The 17,296-nt window shown below is 38.3% G+C and overlaps 1 protein-coding gene across 1 annotated transcript in view; it reads right to left on the bottom strand.

The window, feature by feature from the left end:
• PLPPR5 (phospholipid phosphatase related 5) overlaps positions 1-17,296 on the bottom strand; it is a 44,746-nt gene that overhangs the window by 26,507 nt on the left and 943 nt on the right. The gene's annotated exons all lie outside the window — the stretch shown is intronic.

Raw genomic sequence — 17,296 nt, 5'->3', positions numbered from 1 at the left:
CAGAGGAGGCCATCCTTCCCTAAGGGTGAGAAAACTTTTTGACATAAAACTACAGCATGTAAAATATAAGGAAAAGAACAATTTTCAGCTGAAGACTAACAATACAAAGTGCAGGTTTTCCAGTATTCTAAAGAATATATATATAAAAAACTTACTTTTACAGTCCTTAGATAAAAACATAGGGTACATAACTGCTACAAGAAGGAGCAAGACAAGAATGATCCTTTATTATTAGGGAAGCATGTAAAAAAAAAAATTAACCCAGTAAAATTTAAGTTATAGGAGAAGTTTCGCCTCTTAACCCCTGATTAATTTATTAGTTGATTGATTTTCATTGTGGTTTTAAACTAGTGATATATTTATTGCCAACCACTTAACACCAGTTCCCTTTCCTTGTTTTCTACAAAGGATTCTTATAGCCTTTAGCACACATTCTCTACACTGATTCCTTCCTCCCAAGTAAGTCCAGGGTTTTTTCTGTATTAGTCGTTTTTCTGAATGCAGGCAAGCTGTTCCTAGTTTTAGCACTGTATGTCAATTTAGAAATCTAATTTGGCCTTCCCAAAATGATCCATCCAGTATATTCTTAACTTGGTTCTAAATTCTGAGCTGTTTTTCAATTTAAAATGTCAAACCTGACTCATTCCAAATATTAGAGCTAGAGTAGCTCTGACATTGTTGATTTTCCAGTAAACTGACTCCATAAACAAACTTCCCCCACTGTCACCTATGGTTTACAACACCCAGAACCTATACAAATAAATGACCTTAAATCTGCACTTCTGAAATACTAATGAGGTTTATTTTATGGTCTACCTTCTCATCTATATCACGTAACTGCCTACAAAACCCCAGGACTCAACTGAGAATTAAACATTCATTTGGATGACAAGATATCTGAGGGTGCATTAGTGCACGATAAATCCTGAAATATAAGGTTGATAATCTCTATCTGAGATTAGGAAATAAATTTCCATGTATGCAGTCATAGACTATTCTAGCTAACACCTACTTTAGGATATACAAATGTTCACGAAATATTTCACACAGGCTAGGGAACATTGTGGAATACACGATTCCCTCTCTGCCAGTTCTCAGGGTTATGCTGTAGCTACAGCAACCACCCAGAAAGATGAGTAATGCTGAAAAGCAGTTATTACATTAAAAAAGACCACTAAATATTCATCCATGTGCTAAACTTGTCAAGTTAAGAAGAACAGTTTACAATACTGTGCATTGTAATTCTGACTTCTTTTCATTCATTGTATTTCTCTTATTTAGGCATGACTTGAACCCTACTCAAGTAGACTTCTGTGAGACCATCTTCAAGAAATAACACAGCAAGGGATTGTCCCTTTGGGGAATGAGCATCTTGGGCAGTCCACAGCTCTGCTTTCCTCTTTAGAATGAGCTTTCTCATACCTCCTTATCAGATAAGAAGGGAAGCTGGGAACTGGAGTTAAAAATCTTGGGGATTATTTATGTATCTCTAGGGAAATTGTTGTCAATTAAGTTGCATTGTCTCCCCATTCATTTTACTTATGAGCTCCCACTCGTAAGTATGGTGTAGATCTCTTCTAAAAACATGGCTTCCACATGCTTTATTATTCCTGCCCTTTCCCTTATCCTCTCAATTTTTGAGACCATGGGGTATTTCTGGCCAATTTCCTCTTCAAAGATGTCATAAATGTACCAAAGAGCATAGTGGTCTCAGAGTTTGGAAAATCTAGCAGCATAAACCTCGGCCTTTAGTGATGCTGCTCTACTCTCCACTTCAAGCTAAAAACGTTGAGTGAGGTGACAGCCCTGGCAGGAAAAGCAACAACAGTATTTCCAGCAGTAGCAATTTCAAGTTCATTATGCAGAACTTTCCCTTGAGGCCATTTTCTTTGTGTTTTGCTTGTTCTTTGCTTCTTGCTTGCTTAAACTGATAGCCAACGCTCTGGTTGATTTTCACAGAAGTACATTTTCTTTAGTGAAAAATGACCAGTAGTTTTGAGGAAAATGAAAAAACAAATCCTAGATAAATCTGTCTGCTATTGGTTAAACACAAAATATTCCCTCTGCATTCAGCATGGGGATACAGGACCACAAGCAGCTTCTGAAGGTCTAGAGAAAAGATCTGAACAGAAAATTGCTCTTTCTAGAGACAGACATTGAAAAAAATACTCGGCCTTTTTTATCCAGTAAATTTTGTTTTAAAAATATGTAGTCTTTCTGTCTTTTTTTTTTTTTTTCAGAAAAATATCAAATATCAAAATGTAAATAGATTTCCTGGTATGTATTTGGTCATAGCCACTTACCAAAAAAAAAAAACACATTACATATCTAATAGTGAAATATTATCTGTAGGCTATATATGGTCTAGTGTATAGTCTGTGGTGACCAGTGACAGGACCCAAGGGAGCAGCCTGAAGTTGTGTCAGGGGAGGTTTAGGTTGGATATTAGAAAAAAGGTTCTTCCCCCAGAGGGTGGTTGGGTGCTAGAACAGGCTCTCCAGGGAAGTGGTCACAGCACCAAGCCTGACAGAGTTCAAGAAGCAATTGGGCAATGCTCTCAGGCACACAGGTGTGGCTCTTGGGGATGGTCCTGTGCAGGGCTAAGGGTTGGACTCAATGGTCCTTGTGGGTCCCTTCCAACTCAGCATATTCTGTGATTTCATATGCTACTAAACAATAATGTTACTTCAGACAGGAAGTATTTTTAATACATTGTAGAGATAGTCAAGAGGTACATAATAACCAAGCATTTATAAGCAGGAAGCCAGAAGAGAACCCTATAAGCACATAATCACAGAGCCATGGACAACTTCTTCATTCACTGAAGTATCTTCATTCATTACTTAACCATATGAGAGAAGAAACTGAAATGTTTTAAGCAGAGTCTCTAAGAGCTTTGCCCCCCCCTTTTTCTTTTTTTTCTTAACTGAGCAACTGATCACGTGTGCAAACAGCATCTCCTCTGGAGCATGTCTGCAGTGCCCAACAGGCAAAGTCTCTGCAGAGCAGCACCAGGGCTGGAATCACATAATACCAGAGCAAAGTCTGGTTATGTGAAAGGATCATTTTGAGAAAGAGTTACCAGGACCCCTCTCTTCTGAGTGTAACTAAGAGAAAGGCCAGAGCACAAGTCTTGGCACATGAGAGCAGACCCTGTTGCAGCACTTGATGCTCTGTGACAGAAGCAGAGGGATGAGCAGCAGCCCCACAGGGTGCACCAGCCCTGCCAGGCTCCGCCTCGATGAGAAATTCACTCTAGTTCTAACTGCATTCAGCCCTCTTTATCCACTGTCCTTGGCATTACAGCTCCTGCTCAAGCATCCTAAACCTTTAGTATCACTGTGAGATGAAGAACATTCAGCTGCTCTGCTCTGCAGTTCTCCCACCAATTAGAAATGGCCAGGACACTGGGAAAACAAGCTCAGTAATGCCAGTGTGGCAGCCTGGGGGCCAAGTAAGTGTCTGGCAACTGGCTCTAGAACTATCTAAACTACTGGCACAGTTTCACGATACTGAGACAAACTATTCTTGGTGAACACATTGCAAGAGGTAGTAGATAACAGGCATTCGTGAGAACTCTTGCACATGCACCGAGCTTTTCTAATTTTAAAATATAACATCCAAGAGCTGGTAAAAAAATGTTAATCTAGAGGAAATCTCTACATGTAAAAAAACCCCTAGTAAATAGCAAGGGGAAGAGAGAAAAATTAATTCAAAACTGTTCTAAAAGAATCGATTCACATTTCAAACTGTAAAGCTACTTTAGGCTCCAATACTCCACATAAGATTCTTACAGCAGGAAATTCATACAGTTTTTAAGTTGTTCTCATTTTCTCTTTACAAAAAGTAAGGATGACATTATCCAGTTTCCAAGCTCCACACTTTACAAATACACCTCGTTAGGAAGAGGAGCTGTAATATGACCAGAGATCAACTAATTTTAGTCTTCTGATCTCTGACTGATACTTTAAAAAGGTGGTTGTTAAATATAATTATTTCATTAGGGAGTTTGAAGAAGAATTTTACATTAAATTTCTCTTTTTTTCAAGCACTTAACTTCAACCTTTAAAATACTACGACACTTGTGAAGGAAAAACAAAATGTTCGAAGCCCCGTGATTTATCTTCCCTATTAGAAGATGAATTTCATAAATGTTCAGCTATGCACTCAACTGTATCAAGGAAGTCTTCTACTGGACTTCAAGTGACACATCTGAGAAAGGCTGTGGTTGGTTCCTTATGACCTGGCCTTGGTAAACTCCTTTCTTTCTTGACTGCCCAAGAAAATGCCAGAGAGTACTTTGTTCTCTCTGTTGAGGGAGATTGGTTTCTTAATCTGTCTGTGCATATTGAAAACATTATTCCTTGACAAACACTATACCAATGCTTATACCACCCATTCCAATGATCATTTCCAACAGCAATGTTATGCTGTATTTTAAACCTTAGGTGATCTACGCAACTGCACTTTTCTACCCAGGACGAACATTCAATTGCAAAATTCAACATAAACGGTCTTTCATCCCTGTTTGAATAAAAACTGATCACATAAAAGGCATCTCTTAAAGATTCTAGTCACAAAGTAGTGGTTTTACAGTCAGCATATGACTGTAGCCAACTGTTCTCAGAGGCTCAGAGGAAGGAGAATGTCTGAATTTCCTCCTTTTCACACTGTCTTACTTCTATCTCACTTCTACTCAAGGCCAGCCACATTTTGTAGATACATTATTCCTGAGATCAGTTCAAGGAAAGCCACTTTCACTGAATTGCCATTGTCATCAAAAAACCTGAAACTGAAGGACCAAATACTACAACAGTACAAGCACCCTGTGTTTTAAAAAAGCTATGAGAAAAACAGGCTGTACATAAGATTAATACCTGTAAGATTCCACAAAAATTGTTTTCTGGATTTTTGTGGCAAAATTTGTGTATCTGCAAAACATACACACGTAATTGGTTTTTTACTTATGCTTGTTATTATCAATTATGATAAATTTAAGCAGACAGCTCAGTAAAATAACTACATTTTTTACTAAAAATTATTTTCACAATAAAATAGTTGTCTTTGAAATCACATACCTAGCTCCACTGCTACTATAATGGCCTCTGTATAAGCATCTCTTCCTTTACAGTTATTTTAGGCTACAGTATAATTGCCAACACATCAAATGCATTAAGGCCATTAACTTCTTCCAGTTGAAATCAAAGGTAATAATCCCACAAATTTCAATAGGAGCTGGATTTGATGTGAAAACCTACAGCAATCTAGATTAACAGCAATACTTAATCCAAAGTCAAGACATGGATCTTAGCTATGAATGCTATCCCAAGAAAACAACAAAACAAAACTAGGAAGACAAGCCAATTTTACAGGAGAGTAATACCAAATATTTGGGAAGAAGGTTGAACAGGTCAGATAAATCAGGAAAAAAAAAGTCCAAAAATGTAATGCCCACTCCTGAATGTATTACCTTAAAGTCATTCTTCTTATATAATACTTTATGTCTTCGCACTGTAAGCATTATTCCAAAGGATCCAGGTGTCATTAAAAATGGGTTTAAAACATTTTAAAAGCCAATGCACAGAAGCATTTGATCCAAAACTATTACTTACTCTGTGCTGTCTCTCATCAGGGTTACTTGTGTGCAATATGTCCATACAGCATAAAACCAACAGTAAAACTACTCAGTAACAAACCCTGACAGTATAAATGCACTCTTCTAGTGCCTCTGAAAGCCAGCAAACAAGTGACCAAATAAAAGCTTTCAAAGAAAAGTACTGACTGCAACTTATACTGACACTTGAGTAACACAAAGAGAACTACCCTACAAAAATTAACTTCTGAAGTTTCACTGACTTCAGGCAGACTCACAAAGTTATTCCCATAACAGTCATGAGAGATGCTGGTCAGTGAGAAAGGATCCAAAGAAAAAACAGATCAGAAGTCGCTCTTCTAGACTCACCTCAAACAACTAGTAAGCCCAGATATGAAGCAATGTGTGACCATTCCCCTGCATCTCCTTCCTCAGACCTGAAAGCTGTAATTTCAGTGTGCAGTTATTTCTACTTGAGAATGTTATTATAATAAATTAAGATTCTGAAGTGATGTTTATTAGAAACAGAATCTTAATGAAGTCATCAAAGTGGAGGCAGAGGCCTCTTTATGAGCACCAGAGGCTTTAATAATTACTTACCACTGCTCTTAACAATGCAATGGGAGTGCATTGTTAGCCAGCTAGCTTTTTCATACAACACTGCATAGCAGTAGTATAGCCCATTTGTCTTTATTTGATACACATATATGTAGAAAGACCTTTTCAGTAATGATACTGTATGTCCTACAGACCAAATATGGGGCATTTTCTTCATAGTTTTCTGCAAATATGATTTGCACCACTTTTGTCACTCTTTCAACTCTGCTACACAATGTCTATTTTAGTGCTCCTGCTACAAATCCAGATGGCTGCAGATGTGCAGCTGGCAACACTATGTTGTCTGACCCTGTTTAGGAGTTTATACAATGCAGTGCTTGAATTAAGAGGAAGTCCCAAGTGCCCTCATTAGCACAGCAGCCAATGAACTGAAACAGGAGCAGCAAGAGTGGGAAATTTTAGCAAAAATTTCCTAGTACAGGAAATGCCTGCAAGACAGAGAGGAGATTGTATACTATGCTGTGAAGACAGCAGAGCATAAAAACAGCCCTTTAAGGCATGCACTGGTATTCTGAAAACTAATTGCAAAGTCTACTGGCCAAAGTAAGCCCTGCTACTCTTCTTCACTATGTCACTGTATCTCCTTCCACTTATAAAGTAGTGCAAAATGCTTTACCTTAACAAGGATCACCTCCTTTGCATAGATCTGTAAAATATTAGTAAACATGTTGCTGCTTTATCAAAAATCTTGGAAAAAAGTTCAAGTGGTGAGAGAAGTATTTTAAGGATGAATGTCTATCTGAAAATTTTTGATCTTGTGAAGCTTTGACACTGACTATCTTCAAGGTAGACTTTATAAGAGCTGGCTTTTGGTCTTCTCTGTGAAGACAATAAAGGGGTACTAGATAAAATACATATTTGTTATGTAAATGTACGAGCATGTATTTTTAAATCAATGTTGGATGCAATCTCTCATTATTCGAGCAACTTAAATTACTGGAAAAGAAATTCAAAGTATGCTGCCTTGAGAGGTGCTTGCACAGATCTGGTGATATGATAATAATTTAAGCATTCTGATGTAATGAACTAATTCTTTCAGGCACTACTTTTTTGCCATCAGCATTCAAAGTTAAAGGTACTCATAAACTAAACTATGGATACAAGTCAACCAGGTAAATATGACTATTTTTCTGGCAGCACGTGCGCACACTTGCATATGTAAATAAGTTTATTTTTTTAAAGAAATAGTCTCCACTTTATGATTTCCTTCTAATTCTAACCACACAGCAATCACAGTCAATTCATAAGCAAAAGAAATACCAAGTAAAACTGCAATATTAACTATGAAAATAAATGTGGTTCCATAAAAAGATTCTAGTAGCACCACACACTCACATATAGTATTCCACCTCGGGAAAGCCTTGAGATTTCAAGTAGCACGGAAGCGTGCAATTAAACTCCATCAATACCAAGATAATTAATTAACAATGAGTATGTATCTAGCTCCTGTATAATTCTTTTCATGCACAAGTCTTCTAATGCTTTACAGAGAAGCCTAATTTCACAACTACCACTCGACAGCTAGGCAGTAAAGGCTAGATGTCCCTCCTGCTTGAGTGGTCAGATCCCCTTATCAAGGCAAAGCCTGATAGAGCTCACAACGCAGCTCTGTACATTCATTCTGCCAGCTGCAGACGTCCCCAAAACACTCACATGCCCCAAGGTCAGTCTGCCTACAAACCTCATCTGCCTTTGCTAAATGCTCTGGAAAGTGTCCCCGTGACTGACTGAAGTGCTGACTTCAGTCAAGCGTGAGCACTTGGCAAAGGGGACCATCCCAACAGCCGGACTGTCCTCACACCATCACACTGAATGTGCTTGTGGACTACAGTATAATGCAGCATAAGCTCCCTTTTGCTCCCTCAGGCCTCTTGGATGCTCAGACTCATGTCTGTGCAGTTTGAATGCATGATAGCAGCAGCCTCAAGCCTGGTCTCATGGCAAAACCCTGATACACCCCAAGAGGTCCAAGGACACTCCTCGCAGAAACAGGAGAGGCAGAAATTGAACAGTGAAAAGGCTCTGGACATCAAGCTCAATCTATGTTAAGTATGATCAAAGTACTATTAAGTATGTGCTGAAGCTCAGGCACATCCACACATGGGTCTGCATAGAGATGAATTTATGCACAGACTTGCACCTGGGGAGGTCAGACACCAGCAGGAGCTGTTTGACCATATGAGGTCCCCACTTGTCAGCAGAGCCCCGTCACGGACAGGCTGTGCACCCACTGTGCAAAATACTAAAAAGTAACATATATTGGTCTAACTCTTAATTAAAGCAGGTCAAGCTCAAATATTTCACCTCATGCTCCCCACAGGCTGCAAGTTGCATGTCATTGGTTACTGCAGCTCAGCTGACCCATGACTAAGAAATCTTTAAGCAGAATTAATTCAGTCATGTCTGAGCCCTCAATTGCTATAGACAGGTCGCAGAAATCCTTATTACTAACCAAAATAACAAGACTAGGAAGCTGAGTTCCACTTACTGATTCTAATATTTAATAATTGATCCATAATGAGGTAAACTACACATTGATCAAAGAAATCCTCATACTATTGTTCAGAATTTGACTGATAAAAAACCAAAATTTATGACTGATCCTTTTTAGAGACAGCATGACCCTACCAACCTAAAACAACAGGTGTTTCAAAATGCTACATAGAGAAAGAAAAAATAAAATGAGAATAGCAGAATACTGTTGAGCTGAAATGCTCTTCACAGCTGCTTTTTCCCTTAATTATTATTTAGAAAACTAAAAATTCTGAATGCCTTCATACATTCTCTTTAACCCTACATGGCTGAGAAGGAAGAAGTAATACCAGTAGAAAAGGAAAAATACTATTTGTAGAGAAAAAAGCCCTTAAAACATAGCTATACTGCATTTATATAATTGGCTGTACATCAAGAAGTATATAGGTTTAATTAAATTCTCATTTAATATACAAAGCATAATAATTTAGACAGAGGATAACTATGATACAATTATACAATACACATAGAATTACAGGTAACTGTATGTTGTCCAGAACGATAAGCAGAAGTGGAATCTACAACCTACTGAGTTTTCATCCAGTATAACCAGAAGGGTTTTTATGGTGCCTCATACCCCAGGAAATGGCAGCCAGAATTAAGAATCAATTTTGAAGCTGAACAATTTGTTACATTAATAGTGGATTTTAAAAAGTCTTAATATAGACAATAATTTTTCTATTGCTTATTTCTTAGTGCTTTACATTTAAAATTAATATATTCTGACCCACAGGTAAACAGAAGTTATCTTAGTAAAGCCAGGTTGCCCATCAGAGGTAGCAAGTGTTAGAACTTTTGCTTTCCTAGTCATTCTTTGAACACCTTGTCAGTACTATATGTGAATACAAAGGACTATGTTTTCAACAGATAATTCTTATTAAAATAGCATGTCACATGTACATGCTTTTTGAGTGCCAGAGATATGGCATATCCACTTTAGCTGGACTTTTTATTTGCAATCTATGAGGTTACCACAACTCCTCTAAATAAAAACCATTCATGATGAAAGCTGGGCCATCATGCACTTCTATGAGATGCTGCAAGAGCATATAAAGCTTTTTAAACATTACACTGCTTTTAAGGCTGAAAAAACAGATAAAGCTACTTACAATTCTACTTTGGCTGTCATTTATTATGTATCATATGGACACCCATCTCCTCAATCTTGCAGGATGTACAATGAGCAAGAACTGTTTAGCTGAAAAACTGATTATTACTTCAAGCCTGCTATTTTAGATTACAAACAACGCATACAAATTCCTTCATCGGACAGGATTAGTTGGATTATAAATTTCTCACTTAAACGTAAGTACATCCTTTGTAGGACAAACAGGCATTCAGCTGTTGCAAACAGAACCCTGTCTGCCTTGTTCACATCTGCTTGCCACTTTACTTCCAGGGAGCCCATCAAAGGATGAAGCATATGGCCTCAATCTTGTTAGTGTTTGTAAATCGCATGCATACTAAGCACAGTAGAAATACACTCAATTGGAAGTACAAACATAACTTCTGCAGGCGCTGCTCACGCAACCCATCACACCACAAGAAGAAGATGGACAGATAAAGAAAATTCCTAAGAAAATACACAATGGTTCTGAGTTTTTAATTGTTTCTCCTGGTTACAGCTCTGTTGGATTAGTGGTTTTATGCTGAGATAAAACCAGCATCAGATTATCAAATCATGCATTTGTCTTACGATGTGTCCCAACAGGCCAATACCAACATCTGGTACACAAAGTTACTGCAGATCTTAATAGTGCAATTTATTTTTTTATTCTTAAGTAAAGTTGCAAAGCAATTATCCATTCACAAAGGAAGAGCATGACATAAATTGTCCGTTGTTTTAAACATCTCCTGCGTTCCCCCACTCCAGAAAAGGGCAATTTCCCCTTTCAAAAAAGTGTTTTTCTCAAGTCCCTAGCATTTGCAAATTAAAAAAAAAAAAAAAGAAAAAGCTGCTAGTTTTATGTATCTTCCCCACAACCACCTGAGAACAGAAGAAAACTATCAAGGAAAGTAGTTGCAGCTGTGCATACAGGTTGAAACAGAAGTATGATGACACAGACCAGATGGGCCCTTACAAGAACAACCTGACCACAGAGCAATCAAATTATTCTGACAATTCCTTACTCATGTAAAGTTTTAACAGCTGACAAATGTATCAGCAAGAAAAAGGCACACAAAGCTAAAAAGCTTTAGCTAATCAAAGATAATAATTGCAGTATTATTGAAATAGGTTATATATCAAGAAGCTAAAGAGTGTCTCACACAAATAAAACCATTTCCATTTGACTTCAGAGGCTGCTTAGTCTACCCAATTCTTATTTCTCTGGGTGTAAAACTGTAATCTTCTGTTGTATCAGCATTATCATATCAAAAGCACCAGGAGATGTTCAAATACTGCAGCTACCTAGCACAAAAAAATTCACCGTTTCCAGAAAAGAACGCTAGGATAGACTGTACACCTTGCTGGGCGATTCCTCCAACTTGCTCTAGAAGTTGTAAAGATGAAAACTTGACTACCTTGCTACATACACTTAGGATTTTTTGCCCTGTAACACAGAGCTGCTGGCAACTGCTCATCCTTGCATTATTTATCAAGCTTCCTTGATTTGTTTCTGGCAGAAATGACAAAATACTTTTAGTCTCCTTCAGGATGCACAGAGGCCACTTCTCCTTCAAGCAGCAGATCAGGAGAAAAGTCTATTCGATTCATGGAACCATAGAATGGCCTTGGTTGGAAGAGACCATTAAAGATCATCTAGTTCCTACGCCTTGCAACTAGGTTGCTCAAAGCCTGGTTGCTCATCCAACCTGGCCTTGAACAATTCCAGGGATGGGGCATTCACAGAGTCTCTGGGTAACCTGTTCCACTGTCTCACCACCCTCATAGAAAAGAATTTCTTCCTAATGCCTAATCTAAATCTACCTCCTTTCATTTAAAGCCATTCTTCCCCTATTCTATCACCACGTGCCCTTGTAAAAAGTCCCTCTTCAGCTCTTCTCGGCTCTCTATGTACTGGAAGGGGCTATAAGGTCTCCCCAGGGTCTTCTCTTCTCCAGCCTGAACAAGCCCACCTCTCTCAGCCTGCCTTCATAGCAGAGGCATTCCAGCCCTCTGATCTTCTTTGTGACCCTCCTCTGGAATCACTCTAGTAGGTCCATGTGATTCCTATGTTGGGTAGCCAAGAGCTGGATGCAGTACTCCAGATGGGAGTCTCACAAAAGTGGAATGCCCCTGTGCTTTGGTTTCTTTCCAAACTATCGAAGTGTCCATAGAAGCAAAAGCGACTTGGTATCAACCATGAAGTAGAAAAACAGTCAGCCTAAAACAGTTTGAAGAAACATTTGTGAAGATACTGGGATTTTTGTGACTAAGGTGAGGAATAAAGAAACATCTCAGGTATGAGGTAAATGTACAGATTCCTGGCACAGCAAATTCACAGAGAACATTTTCAGAAATATTTTTTTTTCGGAACTTTAATTCTAGATTGTGCTTTTCCTTGAGTTATAACAAACAGGTAACAGTATTTTGATGTCCCTGAAATGGATCACAATCTAGAACCCATTTTCATGTACAGCACTAAGTTATATACTAGTAGAATAGTTTCAGTGAACTACAGGTTAACTAAAAGCTTCTCTGTCAAGAGCATTTTGAGAACTCAGCCTGATAAAATCTGATTAGTCCCTCATGCCACAGCACACAGAATCACAGATATGAGAAGGAAAATAGAGACCAAGAGGTTCAGAAAGAAAGACTGAGAAGGGAGCATGCCCAATCACATCAGCTAGATCTATGTGCTGGAATAAAGTGGTGCATCTCCTTCAGGGCTCTGTATATTCAACTACTCTTGAGCTATGTGGACGTGGAAGTATTAAAAGATCAGCAAAGACATTGAAGAAGAAAGGAGACTTATGAAGTCTTTGCTGATCCTTCAAAAAGCAGCTTCTCTTTTTCAATTTTCACAGAATGATCTTGTTTTTCTTAAGCATCAGGGTACAATAAATTTGATACAAAACCAGTGAAATTGCATCTCACTTTACAGTCTTTTTTTGCCAGGATTCAAAATTTCTTCCTCAAAAGAATGGAAAAAGTTACTAATTAAAGCTAAGCTGAAGGCAGAATGCCTGATTTTTGGCACATCCCAAACAAGGAAAGGATGTAAATCTAAAGATTCCTCCAGTCTACTAAAAAGAAAGAGAATACAATAGTTAACATCTAAATGGCAGATATTTTTTCAGTGATAATATTAAAAGGATTATCCTAAAACAAATTACTCTTAATTAGTTTACAGAGAAAAATATGAATATGGTAGGAATTCACTGAGGCAAACAGAAGTGCATATTTTATGAATAAGCACTGCAGTCATCCATTTGTTACTTCAAAATAAAAAACAAACAACATCTGCATAACAAAACTGTTTACATATCTTAATGAAAATGTGTCATTATCTCCTCCTGGCTTTTATATGACAGTCAGCATACATCTTAGGTCCAATATATTGAGTTTTATACCATCTATTGCCTCAACAGCTTTGATATTTTAAGTAATCCACATTAGCATGCAGAATCAACAAGAATCCTTGAGTGCAGTTATTAGTATTTTAAAGAGGTCAAAATTATGCAGCTCTACCAGAAAGAAATAATGCAGAACTGATCATTCTATTGATTCTGAAAACATGAGACACTAGCCTCACCATTCTACAAATCAATTCTACTGGAAGCTAAAGGATTAGACTGACGTGTATTTCCCAAGCTACATCTGTCAGAAGTTTAAAAAAGCAACCAGCCCACTGAGCAAGAACTGGCACTTTGGGAAATGGCTTAAATAGCATTGAGCTCTCAGCTAGCAGTTTTATGCTTATTACATATTTGAATAGACTCAAGATTCTATTTCCTGTCACCTCCACATTTGACTTAAAGATAAAAATTAGGGGGAAAAAAAAAGGAAAAAAAGAAAAAAACAAACCTTGTATTGCGAATTTCCCAGTATACCAGAGATTTCAGGATATTACTGCTATGGACAGTAAAAGCACGGGAGCACAGAGCCAGCAGTACTGTTTCAACCCTAAGTAACAAAGACAAACAGGAGGAAGGGAGGAGGGGAGCCCACAGGGGCACTGCCTCTGCCCAAGTCTCATCCTTCCCTCCTAGAATCTCAGACTTACGGCTTTTCCATTCTTCTGATTGCAATTTCCACCTCAGCCACATTTTACTGATGGTGTGCCTAATGCTCCTTATGCAAACACATCTACTCAAGGCATTACTTTGCTTGTGCATAAAAGTATGACTTAGGAGACCTTCAACAAATAAAAGTCTTACATCAGACTGGGTCATATACTTTATGTTAAACTGCAGTTGTTTTCAGACTTTTTTTAAAAAACAAACCCAATCTTTTGGGCCCTCAAAATTCTCCAGTGGAAGAACTCAAAAACTACAGATTTGACAGATAAGAAACGGTGCATACACCCTTTAGAGATAACCCACACAAAGCCAACATTCTACTGTACCCTGCTTTATTTCATGAAACCTACACAAAAGCTAGTCCAACTGCCCGACCAATTCCAGGCTGACCAAATGCTTGGTAAATACATTGTAATTACTTGACCAAAGGCTGTAGATATACACTTCCAGTAAGCACCAAGTGCAGAGTACAAAACCTCCTTCCTTCAGACAGTTTCCCCCTCCTATGCTAGAGCACCTGCAAGCCAAGCACTGCAGTAGAGCTAGCAGTCTGCTTCTGCCTTGGGACTACGTTTTCCCAGATCAGACTCCTGAGCACCTGTGCCTTGACAGCCAGCTGCATCCGTCCTTGGATAGCATGGGGGCAGATGGGAACGGGGAAGCAGATGGACTCAGGCATGGCAGCAATGCTGTACTAAGGCTGCACAAATGCACTAGCAGGAAGTAGCACTTTGAAGACTAACCTGAAAGTTCCCATGATTAGCGCAGGGCTCACAATACATCCTTGTCAAAGGACACAGCTTGATATTCACAGCTCAGCATATGCATGTTGCTGCCCTGTGACCAGACAGCTCAACCTCATGGCTTGACACTGAGATCTGCTACAGCATCTCTGATGTAACACTGGAGTTTTGGATGAGCACCCATGTGACAGCCTCACAGCCCCAGGAGACCCACTGCTGATGAGCTGCTTATCAAGACACATACAGCTACTGATGCTTTACTTTTCCACTTTTCTAATAGCAGGCATGTGGAAAGAGGAAAGTCATTGGGAAAACTCATCTGACTTCTGAGCAACTTCATTAAAACTCCATGCAATGAAGCCATTAATTGAGTCACTTGAAGAGAACCAGGCTTACCTTGAAGCACTCTATGGCTCCAATTCACAAGTCCCATGCCTCAAAAAAACTCGGCTGCTGCAAACACCAAGGTAAAGACTTTGTTGCTCTATCTCAAAACTCCAGAAACAGCAAAAATGATTTTTTTAAAAACTCATAAATCATGGTATTTAGTATGCTATATTTGAGGACAATAATGATTTTAAAAAAGAATAGTACAATTGCATTTGTAGAAATCCATTTTCTTCACTGGTCTACATTTTTATCTTTACAGACAGAAATTTAGCTTTGTTAAATGATTCATTTTTATATTTCATTTACAGAAAAAAACTACAGAACACGTATGTACAAACTGTCATAGACGAGAAACAAATTAAATAGAAGGCAATCTAATTAATCTCTGAAATCTTGGGAAGAAACTTCAACCACAGCTGAAAACATACAAGTTTCTTTGGTGAAGAAATACTACCTTCACCACTTCTTTCAATGAAAAGAACAAGCAAAGACAATGTGCATATTCTGCACAACTGAAAAAGTGTCATCCCGTGTAAACACTAAAATCCAGGAGGGTTGCCCAAGGCAAATCAGAACAGAATTCTGTCCAAAGACTGAAAAATGTTGCCTTCATTTAATAAAATTAATTATTAGACTTAATGCTGTTGAAGTCATGAAATTCCCAGGAGCTGAATTCTCCATGTAATATAATTAAATAAAAATATTTTTTTTTTGAAAGTGCAGCACAGGCACCTAGAATGTGGTTTTCCATGCCCTGACATCCCAAAGCATGTCATTTGCCCAAAAGACTGGTAACTGGGAAAGGAAGCACAGTTAAGTATCATTAAATACTATCATTAGCTTTTTAGCAAGGCTAATTATAAGACTGCCAACCCAAAATGTCATGGTGATTTCTCATCTAATCATCTAGCACCTAGGAAATGAATGGAAACTATCAAACCATTTTTCTGACACATATTAGGAAAAACTGATGCTCAACATAAATCTGACATAATCTTTATAACTTCCAGAGCCAAACAAAGGAAATAGAATTAAAAGCAAAACAAATATCCCAGGCCAACAAAATGAAAACATCACCAGCAACCAGTAAAAAATCTCCTCCCTTTCAAATCTCAACAGCATTTGGGGGTTCAAAAGAGCAAAGAAACAGGACAATATAATGGCAAAGTACTTGACAGTAAAATCAAAAGAACAACAAAACCAAAAGACTACATGACCTGTTTTGCCAAATGATGAGGTTCAATCCCTAGCAAAAAACCCCCAACCAAACAAAAAAACTGAACAAAGTCTCAAATACTAAGACCGATCCTCTAAAAGGTTTTATGTTGGATACCATCTGAGACCTCATGGTGCTACAATAAGAAATTGTGTCTGGGATTACCATAGCATCACCATGATGAAGCTTTTTATCTTCCTAGGTTTTTCATATTTTCCTGAAAATATAATCTGTGAAACAAATAATTACTATCTTAAAAAGCCTCTTCTTATTGTATTTTTTTATTATTCTAATGCTTATGGTTGATCAAAATAAACTCTTTACAAGGACTTTATGTGTAACTATGCATGCACCTGGTGAGTCTATATATGATCCACCTCCAATGGTTAAATATTCCCCTCTCACTCTTTGCTCCACAGTACGGTCAGGGATCACTAAATAATGCTAATGCCCTCCTTATCTGACAACACAATGATACCCACAACAGCTTGAACGGAAGACATATCACTGATTTTCCCTTTTAGCTGTTTTCAAAAAAAAAAGGAAATGCAAAGAAAAATCAATGAAATAAATCTCTTTTTAGACACACCTGTTTAGAACTGATTGATAGAAGATCACGTTCAATTAGAGACACACAGGTTTCGTATGCACACACATCAGTAACTGTGACATATGGAGACACCTAAATCAAGTAGAACTGCTCCCTGTTCCTTGCATATATCAGTTACTTTCAAAAACCAAAACTGACAGAGGGTTTTCCTCATTAGTACCTGATGACACATCAGTAAGAGGTTGCTGAAAAGCGAGTTTCCCTCAGGTTGCCCACATACCTTCAACCGACAGGCGTTTCGAAAAATAACAGATTATTTTTACCAAAAGGAGTAGCACGGGGCTGGTAATAGAAGCACTGGCAGTTACATAAACCGGAGCTAAAAATAAACTTCAGGGGCGCGGGTGGGCAGCGGTGGGGCAGGGCTGGGGACCGCAGCCCCGGGAGCGCGGAGGGTCCCCGCCCGCCGG

Source organism: Manacus vitellinus, unplaced genomic scaffold (genome assembly GCF_001715985.3).
Source record: "Manacus vitellinus isolate BGI_N305 unplaced genomic scaffold, ASM171598v3 scaffold_56_pilon, whole genome shotgun sequence".
NCBI classification, from domain to species: Eukaryota; Metazoa; Chordata; class Aves; order Passeriformes; family Pipridae; genus Manacus; species Manacus vitellinus.
Note: the sequence above shows the minus strand (reverse complement) of the source record. Positions and strands in the feature narration are given on the sequence as shown.